This window comes from Anolis carolinensis, chromosome 5, assembly GCF_035594765.1.
Source record: "Anolis carolinensis isolate JA03-04 chromosome 5, rAnoCar3.1.pri, whole genome shotgun sequence".
Lineage (NCBI taxonomy): Eukaryota > Metazoa > Chordata > Lepidosauria > Squamata > Dactyloidae > Anolis > Anolis carolinensis.
Genome location: NC_085845.1, coordinates 111,268,341 through 111,286,765, shown reverse-complemented (window position 1 = coordinate 111,286,765; position 18,425 = coordinate 111,268,341). Strand labels below are relative to the sequence as shown.

The 18,425-nt window shown below is 40.1% G+C and overlaps 1 protein-coding gene and 1 long non-coding RNA gene across 3 annotated transcripts in view; both read left to right on the top strand.

Moving 5' to 3' along the window:
• Positions 1 to 18,425, top strand: part of ppargc1a (PPARG coactivator 1 alpha) — a 752,174-nt gene that overhangs the window by 610,468 nt on the left and 123,281 nt on the right. The window lies entirely within an intron of this gene.
• Positions 13,093 to 15,532, top strand: LOC134299402 (uncharacterized). Its single transcript, XR_010006602.1, has 3 exons — positions 13,093 to 13,197; positions 14,309 to 14,369; positions 15,416 to 15,532. It is a non-coding gene; the product is annotated as an uncharacterized LOC134299402 (long non-coding RNA).

Below are 18,425 nucleotides of genomic sequence, written 5' to 3'. Positions count from 1 at the left end.
GATTCCGAAGTATGACATCAACATTTCTAATAGTGGAGCAGTTTGCTCTGAAGAGATAGCAGAATTGGCAGTAGGTCTGCTGGATCCAAGGAATTGTATATAGTCCATGTATGTACCAGAACTCATACTCACTCTCTTTCCCCTATACAGTAGAGTCTCACTTATCCAACATAAATGGGCTGGCAGAACGTTGGATAAGCGAATATGTTGGATAATAAGGAGAGATTAAGGAAAAGCCTATTAAACATCAAATTAGGTTATGATTTTACAAATTAAGCACCAAAACATCATGTTATACAACAAATTTGACATAAAAAGTAGTTCAATACGCAGTAATGCTGTGTTGCAATTACTGTATTTATGAATTCAGCACCAAAATATCATGATGTATTGAAAACATTGGCTACAAAAATGCGTTGGATAATCCAGAACGTTGGATAAGCGAGTGTTGGATAAGTGAGACTCTACTGTACTAGCTTATCATGTCAGTGAAAAACCAATCCTGAAACAATACGACATCCAGTGTGGAGGGATTCAGTTTGGAAGACTACTGTTGTAGGAGTGAGAGTCTGCAGAAATCCGTGCATCCCATGAACATGGTTTCCATTGCTTATAGAGCCTTTGGAGTCCAAACATATATTCATCTGTCTCTAGATTAGGAATGGGGACTGGTTACAAGCAGTCTGTCCTCAGCCTTGAAATGTTGGTTTCTGCCTAAATTATCTTTGTAATTGTTTTTGATTTTCACTTCCACAGCTGCAATGAATCTGACTTTTTTTCTCTCCTATCTTTTGTGGGGGTGCAATGTGTGCATGAGGAGAACAATGCTTGCATTTTGCTATATCAGTAAAAAAAACACCTTATTTTTTCATGTATTATAGTCTTCAACTGTTTCCAAAATATTTAACGCTATATGATATGTGACACTAGTTTGGCACTAGGTAACACTTGATATGGAAGCATCAATGTCTGAAGGCAGTTTTGATATTTAGCAGTGTATATATAAGTGAATGTGTTGAACACATGACAAGCAATGGTTTTTGACAGATTTTGACAGGTGACATTTGATGTTTGATACTTGACACTTGACATAAACCAAGCAAAAAGGCTGCCAACGGGTTTAAAGCACTCAAGGTTTTGTGAGGGGTGGGGTGGGGTGAGAGCCTTTGGTTCACAATTGAAATATTCTGTCCCTTGCATGTTATGCAGTCAGAGCATCCAAGAGAGTGAAGAGACGACTTGTGACCAATAAGTTGGTCTCTACCAATGGTCCTGAACCAAGAAAACAAGACAATTAATGCATAGCCCATTGTTTTCAGGATTAATGGAAAACTTGATCTTCCAGTTATAGAGTGCAACTGTATACGTTGTGAATGCTCCCACTGTTTCCTATGTAGTGTTAGATGTTTGTGCTTTCTACAGCAAAGGACCAAGGGAGGATTATGTCTGTTTTATTTGTTTTATTAAACCAATTAAAGCATTGCAGACTAGGAAGTACTTTTCCAGTTATTACAAAGAAAAAAAAATCAAAGGAGAAAGAAAAGCGAGGAGAGGGAAAGTGTGCTGAATAGGTTTTGCACACATACAGTAACTCATGCTGGGTTGTTAAGATGCTGTGAAAATTAACAGCACCATTCAGTCCAAGTTAAGGATTTTTAATTCCCATTGATTTCTGCAGGAGAGAGCAGCATACGCTTTACTTTTTAAAACTGGCAATGACTTAGGCTGATCTGCTTCACTGTAGATTTACGGCTAAATCTCTGGATATTTGTAAGCAGAAAGAAAGAAGACTGTACTGCCCTTTTACAGCTTTGTAATGCTACAGTGCCATCATAATAACTAAACGAAAGAGTGCAAGATTTGGTTCTGGCTCATGCATAACCAATAAAATTGCTAATTAAGGGACAGATTCTGTCCTCTAATACTCAGATGGAATTCTCATTAGAGCAAAATAATGGTTTAATTTTTTTTTCAGCCAGACTCTCAATCTTATTTTACTTGTGCCAATCTGATTTTCCTCTATCAAGATATATTCTCCAGGTTGAAAGTGTATGCCTCTGTGCATGGGAGGGAAGAATGTGACTGAAGCCAATTTATTGAGAATAGAGGTGGTAGTGGTGATAATGATGATGATGTTAATGATGATGATGAAGTTGACTGCAAAACAGGTTAACTCTATGCATTTTACTTAAGAGACAAAAACAGAATGCTACCAGTCTTGATCCCTCCTTCCAAATCCCCAAGAAGCAGAGCAAGGATCTCATCACATTGGGCTCCAACACCATCCTAGGATGCTTCCAGGATGGATCCGGGACAGAGATTGCCGGAGTCCATCACATGATACAGAGCTACTTCTGATGGGGCTCTGTCCTGCCTCCATCCTGGAATCATCCTAGGATGGAGCCCTGAGAACATGAGAAACTGCTGTGCTCCCATTGCATAGAATGGGGACAGCACGGGGGGAAGCCAGGCAGTGAAGGTTTCCCTTATGTGATGGGGAAAGTGGTGATGTGGGGTGCCAGGCAATGGTGTGCCCTGCTGCCCCACGGATTTGCCATGCTGCCCAGAGAATCCCCTCGCTGTCACCCACACTAGGGACCTCCATGTGATGAGGTCCTAAGTTAGTTTGATTCTCTAAAGGGAGCTAAAAATCCCAGTTCCTACAGCATTGCTAATATTCCATATAGGTTTTCCATGTGAAGAGGCCTACAGTTCCTTTTCATGCAGAAGATTCCAGGTTTAGTGCTTGGTGTAGCTGATTAAAAGGAATTTCAAGTAGGAGCGGGTAGCACCTCGACTTTGAGCCTTGCATTACAGTAACAGTCAGAGTATCATTACATAATATATCTCAGTTTCATATGTTCATTGCTAATCTACTGGGAGAGCCCTACTATTTGGCAGTCTAAAGTGAGTTCCTTGGGAAGCATATGTTCAGAGGAGCAGCAGTGTTCTCTCCATGGCTGTTCCTCCTGAGCACATTTATTACATCATTTCTACCCCGCCCTTCTCAACCTTCAGGGGACTCAGGGCGGCTTACAACATGAACATATACATTAAAACAATTTATATCACATTTAAAAATCCATTTAGATTAAAAATTACATTAAAATTGAGATCTTACATTAAAAAAACCTACATAGTTATACATATAAATATACATTCAGGCACATTCCAAGTCCAAGTGGGGGCAATCAGTGAGATGTATAATTATCGTATCTCATTTCTACTGCTACTCTTGCTCAAAGGCCTGGTCCCATAACCATGTTTTCGTTCTTTTTCAGAAAGACAGGAGGGAGGGAGCCTGTCTAATTTCATTTGGGAGGGTGTTCCATAGGCAGGGGGCCACCACTGAAAAGGCCCTGTCCCTCGTCCCCACCAGCAGCACCTGTGAGGCTGGCGGGACCGAGCGCAGGGCCTCCCTGGAAAATCTTAGTTTCTGCAATGGGTCATAGCGAGAGACACGTTCGGACAGGTAAGCTGGGCCGGAACCGTTTAGTGCTTTATAGGCTAAAGCCAGCACTTTGAATTGTGCTTGGTAGCTGATTGGCAGCCAGTGGAGCTGACGTAGCAGTGGAGTGGTACGCTTCCTGTACGTTGCTCCAGTTATCAACCTGGCTGCCTCTTGTTGCACTAATTGAAGCTTCCGAACAGTCTTCAAAGGCAGCCCCACGTAGAGTGTGTTGGAGTAATCTAGAGGGGATGTAACAAGAGCGTGGACCACCGTGGCCAAGTCAGGCTTCCCAAGGTACGGGCGCAGCTGGCGCACAAGTTTTAATTGTGCAAAGGCTCCCCTAGCCACCGCTGAGACCTGGGGCTCCAGGCTCAACGATGAGTCTAGGATCACCCCCAGACTGCGCACCTGCACCTTCAGGGGGAGTGTGACCCCATCCAGCACAGGCTGTAATCCAATACATTGGTTTTGACTGTTTGCTGGTGTGTATCTCATGTCTTGTTCTGCCCCATAAGCCAGTCTGTTGGCCTCAGGTAGAACATACCGCCCTGCCACCAGTACTGAAATAAGATTCAGCTACCAGTCAGCCCAGTTGGTTTCCTATTGAACATCAAATGGTGTGTGTGTGTGTGTGGGGGGGGGGGGTCATTACCTTCTCCTTCACCTCAGGGTCTTTCCTGATGTTCTATGCAGGATCATTTTTGGGAGGAGGGGACCTTATAGGAAATATATTTTTCTTTGCTGCCCTCTGCTGGATGTCTGCTCCGTGTGATCATTAATAGGCCCCGAGTCCCCTTGGGGGGATGGTGGCAGGGTATAAATAAATTATTATTATTATTATTATTATTATTATTATTATTATTATTACTATTACTATTATTATTATTATTATTATTATTATTATTATTATTATTATTATTACCTGGCAGCTCATCTTGGGAATTCTTAGGGTTGTCATGAGAAATAAGGGAATAGGCTTCTTTTTCTTGGTGCAGAAAAGGGAGTGACAAAACGGAAAGTGTTGCTTCCCTCTTTTCCACCATCAGTAATTGAACAGAAGCCATGTCCTTTATTTCACCTGGAAACCCTAGGAATTGAGCTATCCTAGATAAATTCCCATATGTGGGCTCATTAACAAGTTTCCATAAGGATCCATCTCACACAATAGCCTGTCTTCACCCAGATACATGACCTGTTATAGTTTATATTTTGAATGACCTTGAAACTGATCTTCTTTCTAATCTTTTGTACAACCTTATTTCTTTCCAACAGGCTAGAGCAGTCTAGAAAAAGAGATCTAAGACAGTGGTTCTCCACCTGGGGTCCCCAGATGTTTTTGGCCTTAAACTCCCAGAAATCCTAACAGCTGGTAAACTGGCTGGGATTTCTGGAAGTTGTAGGCCAAAAACAACTGGGGACCCCAGGTTGAGAAACACTGTCCTAAGAGATCCTGGATCTTTTCTGGCTGAGAGATTGTGTGAGCTGTCGCCCATAAAACTCACTTCCCTAGGCTCTGAAGGATATTTGTATAGAATGAGATTCTGTAGGCAACAACTGCCTTTTTATTAGGGATGATGGCTCTCCATTATGGACCCAAGAACAGCAAACGGACTGGAAGTATTCTGTTTTTCCTCTACTGTGTTGACCTCTTTTCATGCCACTTACTGTGAATTAAATCTGCAAGTGAGAACCAGTTTGGACATGTGGAGCAGTATTTAAAGCATTTGATGCCAAGGAACAAGATTTAGGTTTCTAAGGAACTGCAACAAAAGAAAAATGGGAGGGGGTGTTTTTCAAGAGGCACTGTTTTAAAGAAGCCCTGGTTTGATGGGGAGAGAAGGGCTTGGATTCAATCATAGGCACCCCTCACCAATCTTGCAGTATGCACACTTCTAGAAGGAAGCAGCTCCCAGTCTTTGAGCTTTAGCACATCTCTGGAGTATTATAGCCCTCCAAATTTAAATGGGTTAAAATTGGTGGTGAGATGCTCAGGGCATGGGATTGCATGACTGACTTGACTTTGGGAATCATTAGTAATTACAAACTGACTTGTGACAGTAATACACTAAAAACAGAGAAAGGACCATTTCCTTTGCTTCTCAGATATAAACGTTTTTATCCTTACTGGGTTCAGTACTGCTAAATAGTTTTGAATGCTACTATCTTTGGGTTATAAATAATGTGAAGCTTTGAAGCGTCTATAAGCAAAGATGTCATGAAAAGACTTCTTTTTCTTACAAAGTGTTTTTAAAGGGGAAAGAGTCATAGACTCAGCCTGAAGAAAAACATAACTCTATATGGAATTGTTTGAGTTTCTTTCTTTTCTCCTCCTCCCCACCTTGGACAGAGAGCCATTTTTCCTGCCTCCCTTCTTCTGCCCCATTGCTGATAGCTAAGTGCACCCAGGGGACCTACTCTGTCAGGAAAGTACATGCCGTTGGGTGTATTTACTCCAGATGTCGCTCTGATTGGGAACCAACAAGCTCAAAGCAAAGAATCCAGTGGCACCTTAAAGAATATATTACGGCATTAGCTTTCATAGACCAGGGCCCACTTTGACAGATGGAAGCTCACAGGTTTCTCCTGTATCCCTCATACATTAAACATGTGCGTCAACTTGAGCTCGGAAAGTGTGTGATCCTATGATAGGCATCTTTTATGTAATAGCTAACAGAGCAATCAGGAGCTCCCGGAATCCTCCTCCGTGCAACGGCTGGGGGAAGCTGACTTTCATATCAAGCAGCGGAATGTCCTCTGTAAAAAAACTGCTGCAGTTTTAAAATAACCAATATTTGTATGTATCTCAAATTGCCCAGAAGATATTTTTGTCTGCTTATTTGCATGATACGGAGGGAAAAAATTCAGCAGCGAGTGTTTTAAGCTATTTTGGTGTTGCTTTTCTTTTGGAGTGATCAGAGGGCTATACATTTAGGAATGTTTTTCCCTCTCTCCCTCCTCTTTCTCTTTTTCCTCTTTTGAAGTTAGCAAAGTATCTAATTTGCAGCAGAAGACAGAAAGAATTGGAAGTAGTACATAGACCTACGTTTGAACTTGGGAAAACTTTGAGGAGTTTTGAGAATCCTTATTTGAGAACAACTGCTTGGTACATTCTTTTTAATACTTTTGGATGACTCACGAGTCAAGTGTGAATTTGTCCACATAGAATCCACAATGTCATCGTCTGCTTCCTCTCCGGTTGGATGGTGGGGTAAGGAAAGGGCTGAGACAACGATGTCACAATGAGTAGGGACAGTAGACAGTGGTGTGGTTTAGCATCCTTTCTTGTTCAAAATACTAAGGGTGTCAGGCGATAATTCCATCTGGCCTATAGCTGTTAAGAGGTACTTTGGCTAATCTGGTCAGTTTCCCTAAATCCCATCCTTTGACCACAGTTGTGAAGGTAAAGAACAAAATTAATTGGTCTGTTTTCGGTCCTTGTCTTGGTGTGTTTAGGAATAGTAGGTCATCTATGTCTCTCCTCCAAAAAGAGGCCAGAAAAAGAATTTGCTTGTAAGTCAGAAGAGGTAAATTCTCTAAGTGTAACTCCAACCAAAAATACATATCTTTAGCTTTTGATAACATAGGGAAAGGTAAACACTTCCATGGGATTAGTTTTGCTGTCTGTGCCCTTGTTCAGAAGATTTCCCCTCACTTTCTGCCCCTATGATCATTAGATCATTTAAAAAATGCCTTGTTGTGGAAACAAGAATTGGAGAGAAAGCTTCAGTGGAGACACCTTTCCCCCATGATAACTCTTTCAGGAGTGAATTTCCCTTCCGAGGGGTGGATTTCTCTCACTTCCTGTTGTCTCACTCCCGTTCTTAACTATGAGTCATTTATAAGTTGGATGTTTGTAACTCAGGGACTGCTTGTATTGAATCAAATCTGAACTAAATGACAAGTGGAAAATTGGCTAGCACCTATTTTAATTTCCTACTCAGCCTATGCCATATTCCATTGCCACCGACTAACGTGGACTCCCTGGCACAGTATAGCTCTCCATGCTTGATGTGTAGAGCATGACTGATTGGTTTAATTAGGTTTCTGCATGTTGAAGGACCATAATCATCCATTTGCGCTGAACTAGAAATAAACATATAGCTGTTCATGAAAGCTTTATTAAGGAGGAGAGAGGAGTAGTGTGAAGACACCTAAAATTCAAGGTGTATAAGTTTCATCTTTCATAGATGTTGGCAGCAATTTGAGCTTAATTTGGTTTCTATAGAATCATTGAATCCTAGAGTTAGAAGAGACCACATGAGCCATCCAGTCCAACCCCCTGCCATGCAGGAACATGCCACTAAAGTATTCCCTACAACAGCGGAAATAGGAAATACTATATTTCAGGTTAAGTAAATTTACCAATTCATTTCTGGCATTAAACCCCCTTGCCACATTATATATGCAACAGCAAACTCCCCTCCTCGACTTTTCTTGGAAGACAGAAGCAGGCGAATTTTGGTAATTAAAGTGATGATTGCCCTCCAAAAACACACACACACACACACATACACACACACACAGGAAGAAATGTGTTATTCAAGCACCCATTAAATGCATTTGGCGGTAGGGAATCCTCTGGTTATCAGAATGTTGCCAGCATTCTGTAACCTCTTGTAATTTCTGTTTTGTGATGTGATAACATCTATTTAATATGCCATTCAACAGCGCAGGTCAAATGTCATTTTCTAACATCATGTTACTTCCTGTCTCATCAATATGTACAAGACAGGATGGGGCTTGCATTTTAAAGCATTAGAAAGCGAGGGTCATAATGAGAGAACACAACAGAAATATCATATGTATTCTGAAAGCAATTATACTAAAGGTTTTCTATTTTGACACATTTAGATTAAGCAGGAGCCTTTCCTGTTTTGTGCGCCTGCTGTCAAGAATGTTGTTAGAATGAGGAAACTACCTCCAGTGCGAACAAGTTTTAAATACCAAAATGGAAAGGGATAAGCACTAAATATATGAGTAGATATATTATGCCATAATGTCGATTTGTGGTGTTCTTAATACAAAACACAGTAGGCCTTAATTAAAAAGTGATTGTACCGATCTATCATGAACCTGCATTAAGGATGTAGATGCCAAGGAAATTAAGTTGAATAGGTGGTAGTAATGAAATTGATTTCTTATTGAATAGTTTTATTTCTCAAGCTTTGTTTTCAAATCCAGCCACTCCATCAGTAATAGTGAGACATTCTTCAGGCAAACTCTCTTTTTAACTTCAGCATGCAGCTGGTTTTTGATAACTGGCATTTGCATTTCCATTAATCCTTTTATATTTTATTGTACTTTTTTTAAAAAAAATGCTTAAAAGTGCTGATAAAGACTTGAAGACTTAATCATGGAGGAAGAAGAAGTCCTTTAAGCCATATACCTTTTTGTCCTGATTCCTTTAAGAGAATTTTCAGGTTGCTACTGGAGCAAAGCTGGTTTCTTTTTTCCTTCTTTTTTTAATCTCATGTAAGCAAAAGTCTGAGCCAAGCTAAGAAAGCTCCAGGCAGCCCTATAACTATGTTTTATTACTTTATAGCCAAATCCCTAGCAAATAGCCACATGACTTCTGAACCTAATATATTAAATGTTTCATTGATGCGGCTTACTGTAGCACTGGAGACAGAATGGGCACAATCCATTCCATGTGCTTCGCCCATGTAGAATCCTTAAAAAATTTCATTATGGTTAAGCATACACTGCAAATGTATCATTGAAATTGATAGGATTCATTAGTGCTTCTTATAGATCTATATCTATATATCTATATCTATCTGTCGGGTGCTTTGAATGCGATTTTCCTGCTTCTTGGCAGGCGGTTGGACTGGATGGCCCACGAGGTCTCTTCCATCTCTGTGATTCTATTATTCTATATCTATATATCTATTTCTTTCCTCCTCTCCATTTTGCATCCTCCACTATTTCCCCCTTTCTCTAAAAGTTTTGATCTGCTTTAAAAGAGCAAGGGATAAGGGAAAGGAAGACCACAGGGCTACCTTGCCTCTCTTTACATTGGTATAGTTAAAGGCACACTTATTCTCCAACTCTAAAGCAAAACCAGCAGTTACACGAGGGATTTATTTTGATCCATACACAGAAGTCCAAAGAGAGTTACGGTATAAAGGTGGGATTCAGAGAACTGTATCACTGAAAGCTGCCAATGACATTTTGCACTTTTCAGTACGGAATTATTATTTTGCGGGTCCACTAGTGAGAACATCTTTTGTAGCGCCTTAAATGTTATTTTTGGACATCACTGTCAGAATGAATGTCATGTCATCTGCAATTTTTGCTCTCTACTGTTTACCCCACTTTGAATAAAAGTGCATCACATTGTATAACATTTTTTGAAAAGATCTGGTTGTACTGTAACTGTTAACACATCATGCTAACTCTGCTATTTTGAAACTCTATTTCCAAACATTTATTTTTAGTTTCAGTTCCCTGCCGTCATAATGAATCCTTTACTTTCTAGTAAACATTGCCTATTTTGTAGTCTATTGCAATTGCCAAGTTTTATCGGATGCAAATCATTTTTTAAAAAACGTTTTGTTATTAATCTCTAAGCATATATCAGTGCAGGAAAAATAGTGTGTTCTACATAACAGTCTGCGATCAACATAAATTTAAATTCGCACCAAATTAGTTGGATTCTCACTCAAAAATAGGAGTAAGGGAGGAGAGAGAAAAAGAAATGTATCAACACCTTCAAGACTAGATGGTTTTTAGCTGTAAAATAAAGAATATTAAAATAAATCAAAAACAAGTAAGTCTTAAAGGTGCTTGCTTCTAATTTATCCTTCCCTTTCTCCTTTTTATGAAACCCCATTCAACAATGTGATATTAGAATTTTGCATTTTAATGAACCCTCTTTCTGTGGCAGCCATTTGAGGATGTACCTCTTATGAGACTTCTCACTTCCAGCACAAGAGAAGACAACAAATTATCTTCCTCTGCTCCCTACCCCATCAATTTGAGCAAAATATTTCTGCACAAAACTATTTACTTTTTCCTTTTGTGAAAAAGTACACACATAGCAAGTACAGAAGGACTATTTGCTTGAACATCCCAAGACATAAACAGTCAGCAGGGATCGGCACCTAACTGTGGACCCCTTACCATTTCATGGTGCATGTATTTACAAGCATATTTGTTGCAGTCACATTTCGGGTTTTTTTTTTTGTTCTGCTACTAAAAAATAAAACAAAACATATTTTGTCCTGTGATTACTATGTCTGTTATTTCTCTTTCTGGAACCTTCCTTCTAAATCCCTTACTACTTGGCTCAAGAGAAAGACAATGATTTGTTGGTTACCATTGTACCAGTTTTCGTTGAAGATAACAAAGAAATAGAGAGTGGTAAAGAGCAGAAAAGAAATGGAACAGTCCATAAACATCACAGTAGGACAGGTAAAGAGGGAAAATCTCTTTACATTTTCTCCAGTGCTTTTGTAACATAGTTTTCATTATCCTCATTTTGAAAAGGCAATGCCTGATCCAGACTTATGCATACTCAGATTCATTAAATCCAGAGGACCTAGCCTAGTCATGGCTAATTTGTTCCACTGGTTTCAAGCATGAATAAATCCTGTATTAAATCCCATAGCATCTAGTGTTGGCAGCCACATAGAAAGCCAAATGGGAGTATATTATGGTACCCTCAGTTTTATCTGCATCTGATAAAATATGTCACCTCTAAGCGATGCTTTGGTAATTCCACTATAGTTACTTTGGAGGATCTAAAGAAGATACCTCTGCAGAAATTTTCTAGGTCCTCCAGAGGAACTCTTATGATAACATCTGGCAGAAGTTGTTAATTTCAATAGGGTTTGCTACTATTTACAGTATTTTGTTTCCATGGTAAGTTCAGGCAGAGGGAAATAATTTCTTGGTCTAGGGACCATATTAATGAAGAATTCTATCATATTCGTTAACATTTCAAAACAGAACATAAGAACATACTTTCTGATGGTGGGTTACATTTCTGTTTAGTATAGACTGAAAACAGGTAACAAAGTACATGATTACTGTTTAAGAAAACAGGTAAGACCAAACTACAAAAAAGTTATATTTTAAACTACAAATTATAACATGGCTAGTGCCACACCAGCAAGCGAGTAATTTTGGAACTAAAATCCCCAAAAGTTACTTTTCCCACCTTCGGGTGAAACAAATCAGAACGTTCCGCCATCATGGCACCAGGACAATATGAAAATAGAGAGAACAAAACCATTCCCTCATTTCAGGGAGGAGAGGAAAATTAGACTTCCATGGCATAAAGTAGAACTTCAGAGGACGTTTGAATGTTGGCATCTCTTCATTTAAAACGACGTGTTATATTGCAGAACTCTGGGTGGAGCAAGATTAAGGAAGACTTCAAATGATGGTTATTGAGGGGGTTGTAAGTTGCCTAGCTACTAGGAGCCCAAAGCACTTTCTGCCTCCCATTGGCAGAGTAAGCCCACGGCTGCAGGAGTAGATTTTGAGTGTCATGAAAAGACGGCAAAATGTTATTTATTATGTTATTATATTTTTACTGGGAGGCAAAGGGAAAGGTGTTTTAGGATTCTGCGCTCCCTATGCCAAAATGATTTGGCTGTCTTTTATATTATGTGACTTGACATGCATGCGGGTGCTTTTTGCGGCCCTGCCTCAGACAGCAAAATATCTCGAGCCAAAGTGCTACCTCTCATTACTACTGTTGGTATCCCTTTCAGAGCTTACAGGTCTAACTGACACATCCCTAAAGCAAGCACATTGGCAGAGGATCAGTGTATGAGAGCAAGGAAAGGCAGAGATTCCAGTACACGCTTCAACCCATTTCATCAGTCACCATGGAAGGGTCCTAAAGTGGATGGCTTTTTTTTCGTATCAAGAGCGACTTGAGAAATTGCTTAGGTAGTGGGAATCCATTCTTGGATCTGTTGAATTGGACTTTAATCCACAAAAGCCTCTCTCCCATAAATCTGTCAGTATGCAAAATTTGCAAGTCTCTTGTGGTGTCAGAATAACAGGACTGCTTTTGAGGAATTTGATGAGGAAGGACTTTTATTGGTCAGAGACACAGGACTCACATGATTATCTATAAGCACAGGACTCACATGATTATCTATAGACAGACATGAGGTGAGTCTACGTGGGCAAGAAAAAGTAAGTCCATCTCAAATTCACTGCTGGCTTCCCCCATGATGTACCCTGACTTCCAGTATGTAGCACGGGTTTTCTTACTTCTGACTTTGCCTCACTTTTGACACATTGGGGGGATACTCCGGAGCTTGCTGAAAACTCTGAAGTATCCCAGGACTTTGAAATATTCCAGAAATTTAGACCGGGTCTGATTTGGTTTGATATGCTATTCAGAAAGATACCATGCCATCACCCTTTCCCCATGTGGTTCAGTACAAAGGAATGGGGTGGATCTTCATGATATTGCCACCACGAGCTCCAGCTGTCCATGGATTTCTCTCTGAACACCCGGCTTTCATGGTGGCATCTGTGATGTCATAATAGAGTGCCTATGTGACCAACCAGAAGAAAAGGGTTGGCCTCATCTCATTGCTGTCTGTGCGAGTTTCCCGTTATGACATCACAGATGTGATAGGTGATGACCAAGCACGCAGATAGAGCACTGTGGTTGACTACAAGTGGTGGTGATTTTTTTTGTGGGGAAGGGGGAATCCTTCTAGCTCCTGTACGGCTCTTGCTTTTCACCTGTATATTTAGATGTACAGGATGTGTGTGTGGTGAGTGAGGGCTGGAGAGGTACTTTGAAGAGGGACGTTATGAAGAGGTGGGGGGAATTAAGGGAGAGGGAGAGAGAGAAGCCACCAGGGAGGGGAGGGGAAACCCACACATAAGAGATGGCCTCCCTGAGGTGGGGAAAGCCTGGCGCTTCACGTTTTGCTGGCTGACTGGTCCATGCCACACTCCTGCAGTGAGGAAAAGGAGTAGGGCTTATGAGGTCTCTCCCTCCTCACACAAGTGCATGTGCATGAAGAACAGGAGCAAGAAGAGTGAAAAGAGGAAGAGAGTAAAAGAGGAAGAGGAGTGGGAGAAGAAGAGAAGAGGAAGAAGAGATGGGAAAAGAATAGGAATAGGAGATAAAGAAGAGGAGGCTAGGGGGAAAAAGCGAGGAGGGAGGAGTAGGAGGAGAAGGAGAAGTTCACCATGTTCCCATAAACTTTTCATTCCTAACCAAGCGTGCATGTGCATTTCCCACTTCAGGTTTTACTGCAATGTTTATTGCAGACAATGCTGCTGCAACCTGACTCTGAATGTCTGTGTTTCTCCAGCCTTACTTCACAATCCTCCCAAAGCTAATGTAGCTTAAAAAACATTCAGCTAGACAGAGGTCAAGGAGGATAAGTGAAGAAGGGCTGCTGGGTTTCCTTTGTGAAAGAAAAGAGTTTCGTTGACAGATAATAAATTGTTTTACCCAATATTATCAATTCCATGAACATTTACTGAAGTGATGCTGCATAATAAAAATGCACAATGACTTTCTCAAATTCATGGCCCAAAGTCGCTCACCCTAAGTTGCACTCCATAGTGATTCATTCATGGAAATCTGATCTATTTGGTACCCTTTAATCTAATGATTTTTAATCTGTATTTGAGCAAAACAATACATGTGAGATCCACATATATGGGGCTGATTGGGGTAAATTGTAGGGGTGACAATGAAATATGATGTATACGTTCAGTTTTATCATATTTCTTTATTGTATTGTTACAAGTGTTTTATTTAATTTTTGTATAGAATGTAACCAGGTCTTTTCAAGCCTGGTTGTTTATATGGCCTAAGGGCTAATCAATAAAATGTTCTTCTTCTTCTTCTTCTAATCTAATGAGAAGGCGGGACAGAGGAAAGTAAACCTGGAGGTGCTGTCAAACCTTCCAACTTCAAGACTAGACTGTGAGTTGATTAGTCTGAATGCTTGAGTTTAACATATTATACGAGTAACGGTTTGTTCCTGGACAGTCCTTACATCCATTTGTCAAAATGCTTTGCTGTTCACTGGCACAGGTACTTGATCTTTCCAACAAATTGACTTTTTTGTGGGCTGGTGTTTATCTACCTGTAACTTTCAGTTATAATAAAGTGTATAGTACCTTCTCCATCAATGTTCAACCATAAAAAAGAGAAGTCTTGGAAGTGTCTGAGAATGTCATGAGGCAGATGTTTCTAGCATGTACCAATATAGTTTAAAAAAAAAAGTGCTGGTATTGACAGACTTGACGGACGTGTCAGGCAGGGCAAATGGGAAAATCTTATCTATGTTAGGAATGCTGAATATGACAGTAAAAGGTACAGTATTTTATATCAGTGTCATTTTCATATACAGTATGCCTCTATATTTATGAGGCAGTTTCTATTTTTTATGATTAAAATATTTTAAAAATATTTTAGATGTTTATGTCTTTCTTCTAGTTCAGCATTTTTTTTAATTTTTGGATTTCAGGAAGATTTAAGAGAATTATGACTTTCCTACTTATTGTTTGGGAGGATTTACTCATTTGTATAAATGACTTTTTAAAAAGTTGGCAAGACCTTTTCTTCCTAGCATAAATATTTACGCTAGGGAGGAAATAAATTATATTTCGCGAGGTTGTTCACTGCACATCCACACCTGTCATTAAAAATGACCAAATAAAATTTAAAAGGTGTTTGATATTTCTTCCTTTGCACTTCTTTCAGAGGAGACAAAATATAAATATGTTTACTAAGCAAGAATTAATATCCAGGATTGCAGTGTTTATGGCATTTTGCTACTAGTCAGGCATTACCATTTACCATCGTTGCTTCATATAGCTTAAGGCTGTCTCCGTACTCTGTCCCCAGCGAATGGGGCTGCGGTTTGCATTGCACACTCCCATTCAGCACTAAAAGGAAATCTGCAAACAATGTAATATTATATTGAGCTGGAGCACAAACATCTTTTTCCGTTTCTTTGTAAACAGAGACACATGTGAGAATGAAACAGCTGGAGATATACCTCTAGAAAAACCCCTAGGGATATTTCGCAGTCATCGCTTCATTGTATGCAGCCTTAGAGTAATAAATTGGTAATAATATGATGAAGTGTTCCTTCGTTTTCTCTCTCTCTCTTCTGGAAATGGGATTTTTTTTTAAAAAAAATGTTATCTTAAGAAATGGAGTCTTGCAGGATGCAGGATGAATCTGAAAACATAAACTGAAAAATATTAGAAAAACATGAGAGATTTGAATAGAACACTCCAGCAAGCTATAGGGTGCAACTGGGCTAGCCTACCATGAGGCAGAGTGAGCCACTGCTTGAGGTGGCAGATCGAGAAAAGATCATGACTGTTGCTCATGTGTTCCTAAGCTTTTCCTTTCTCCTGGACTTTTTTTCTGCTCCTCTATACTGACCTGCTGCCCTCAATTGTGATGGAGAATGTCATGTCCCATTGCTAGAAAAAATGAGAAAAAATGGCAATCCAGCAAGCTTTTTTTTGTATAGAATGAAGGAAAAGATACCATCTTCCACCTCAGGCAAGAAAATGATACCACTCCATTTAAAATTAACAAGAGCTGCATAAAAATAAGGAAGCCCATTAGTAAATGAATCATTCCAGTGATCCATCCTGTCCAACACCAACTGGCATGGTATTTCAAAATCTCCAACAGAGATTTTCCAGTCCTGTAGGGGTAAAAAACACTGGACACAATGACTCATTGGCATAGAAAGCACATGGCCTCCAGCTCTGCTATGGACTTCTTGAGCTGTTGCATAGCTGCAGAAAAACAGGGCAGATGTCTTAAGGCTGAGGCTTGCCTACTTGAATTATTCCCCCTCCCCAACTTCACCTCAAATCAAATGCTGGCCCTCTCCACAATGCACAGTGATGTCTGGTGTGCATGCTGGGTTTTCTGTCCTTAACCATCTTTGCCCCACTTTAGGCATTTTCTAGACTTTGCAGGAAACTCTAGCATATCCATGGACATCAGGACAGTCTGGACAGATGGACTGGGTTACACTCAGCCTAATCCTCTGTCCAGAAGGACAGTGTGCCATCACTCCTTCCCTGTGTTAATCACCGCAGAAGGAGGGGAAGCCTTCTCCTGTGTCACAACCACCACTCCCCACTAGCCATTGAGCTCTGATTTCAGAATGAGATATCTGCATGGCCAGCAAGAAGGAGAAGGTTGCCCTATGCTCTCCTTGCTGGTTGTGCAAATGCTACAGATGGCTGTCAAGTGCTCACAATGAACTCTGTGGCTGGCAGGGAGCAGTGGTGGTGACATGGAGAACAAGATGATGTCTCAATGTGGTCAATGTAGTTATGGCATAGTTGGACCATCTAGATATCAATGCGGCACTGAAGCAGGTTCTGGTCGGTGTCTGGTCACCATCACAGTCACTCTTGGGGTACTCTAGACCATAATAATCTGGATTGTCTCTGAAGTAAATGGCCAGTGTAGACATGCCCTAGGTCTGGGGGAATCTTTGTAAAGGATGCTACTCATATGGATAACTGCTGTAAAATAAATGGCACTCACAGAGTATAGCATGCCCTATTCCAACTAGGAGTAAAATCCTGGAAAATGTTCAATTTGCTGGACAGACTGGAAAGCAAACTTTCTTCTTCAGCCAGAAAACAGGTAATCAAAACAAGTCTGTGTCATAAAAATACTACATATTTTTTTCCATTTTTACAAAACAACAGTTTGCAGGTGGCTGAAATATGGGAACATTGTTTACAGCCCTCAAGGTGACAATGTTATTGTAAAAGGCCTAGCCTATTGGTCTAATTCTGTGTGCATTCTGCAACAAAACCTGACTCTTGGGGATTAAAAATGCCCTGTCTACATGAATGAGGCTTTAAAAACAGAGGAAAAAAACAACATCAGTTTTACCATTCCTTTACATACTTCCACTCCCACTCCTTTCCCCTGCTTTTGAATATCATTAGCTTCAGAGTGAACTTTGAGTACATACCCTAAGTGAAAGGATTAGTTCTGGCATTGTTTAGAGCTTCCCTTTAAATGAACTCCTCCAAAATAAATCTTGCTACAGAGCTAATGGTTTTGAGCCTGGAATTTTCCTCAGTAGGAACAGCAGATATTCTTAAATCGGATCAGCTTACTGGGGTGTTTTTCGTTCAGAAAGAACAAGTGTGTTTGACAATCTAATTTCAATTGCCGCTTGACACAACAATTCACCTGAAGGCAGAAGGACTCTCAGAAGCCAGGATTCTTTCTTAGGAATAATGGTAATTCATTCACAGTTGCGCACCAGAAAGTCAGATGTGATCCTTTTTCAACATGCATTGAACATTTGTCTGGGGAATAATAAATCTTTATGTATGAAGAAATATGTAAGGGGTCAGATGTGTATGCTATAATATGAACATATAGAGTTTCTCGTATATAAAATGCCTTTGCCCTTCAAGCCATATTGGAAAAAATCCAGAAATATAAGTTTCAAGTGTAGAATGGAATCAGGGTTACATTGGCAAGGCTCAACTGAAGCCAGAAAGAAACATAATGCTTGTTAGTTTTATTAGTCTATGCACTTCTTCGTAGACAGACGATTCCAGTTATCAGGTAGACACAGATGCTGTGAAATGGAAGCAACTCACACAATCAACCATATGAACTTGTTTGGAAAATGTATGAAACACTTATGAATTGTTCACTTAAATTAATTTTGGAAGTCTTTTTTGCGTTTTCATTTGTATCTGGGTTCTGTGAGCAGTAGGGGTTTTTTGGGGGGTTTTCATCAACATTGTGCACAGGCATAGTGGTGCACAGAGCAGTTTCTTGATTCAGTGGAGCCCACCCCAGCAGACCAATGCTGCCAAATATGTAGGCTTGGGACAAGCTATTTATGCCATTTCTTCTAGACAGGATCTGGTATACATCCAGCAGTCATGTTCAGGAAAACACTCCAGGTGTTTTGACATATAACTCCTATAAGCTGTTGGTAAGAGGATTTGGAATTGTGGC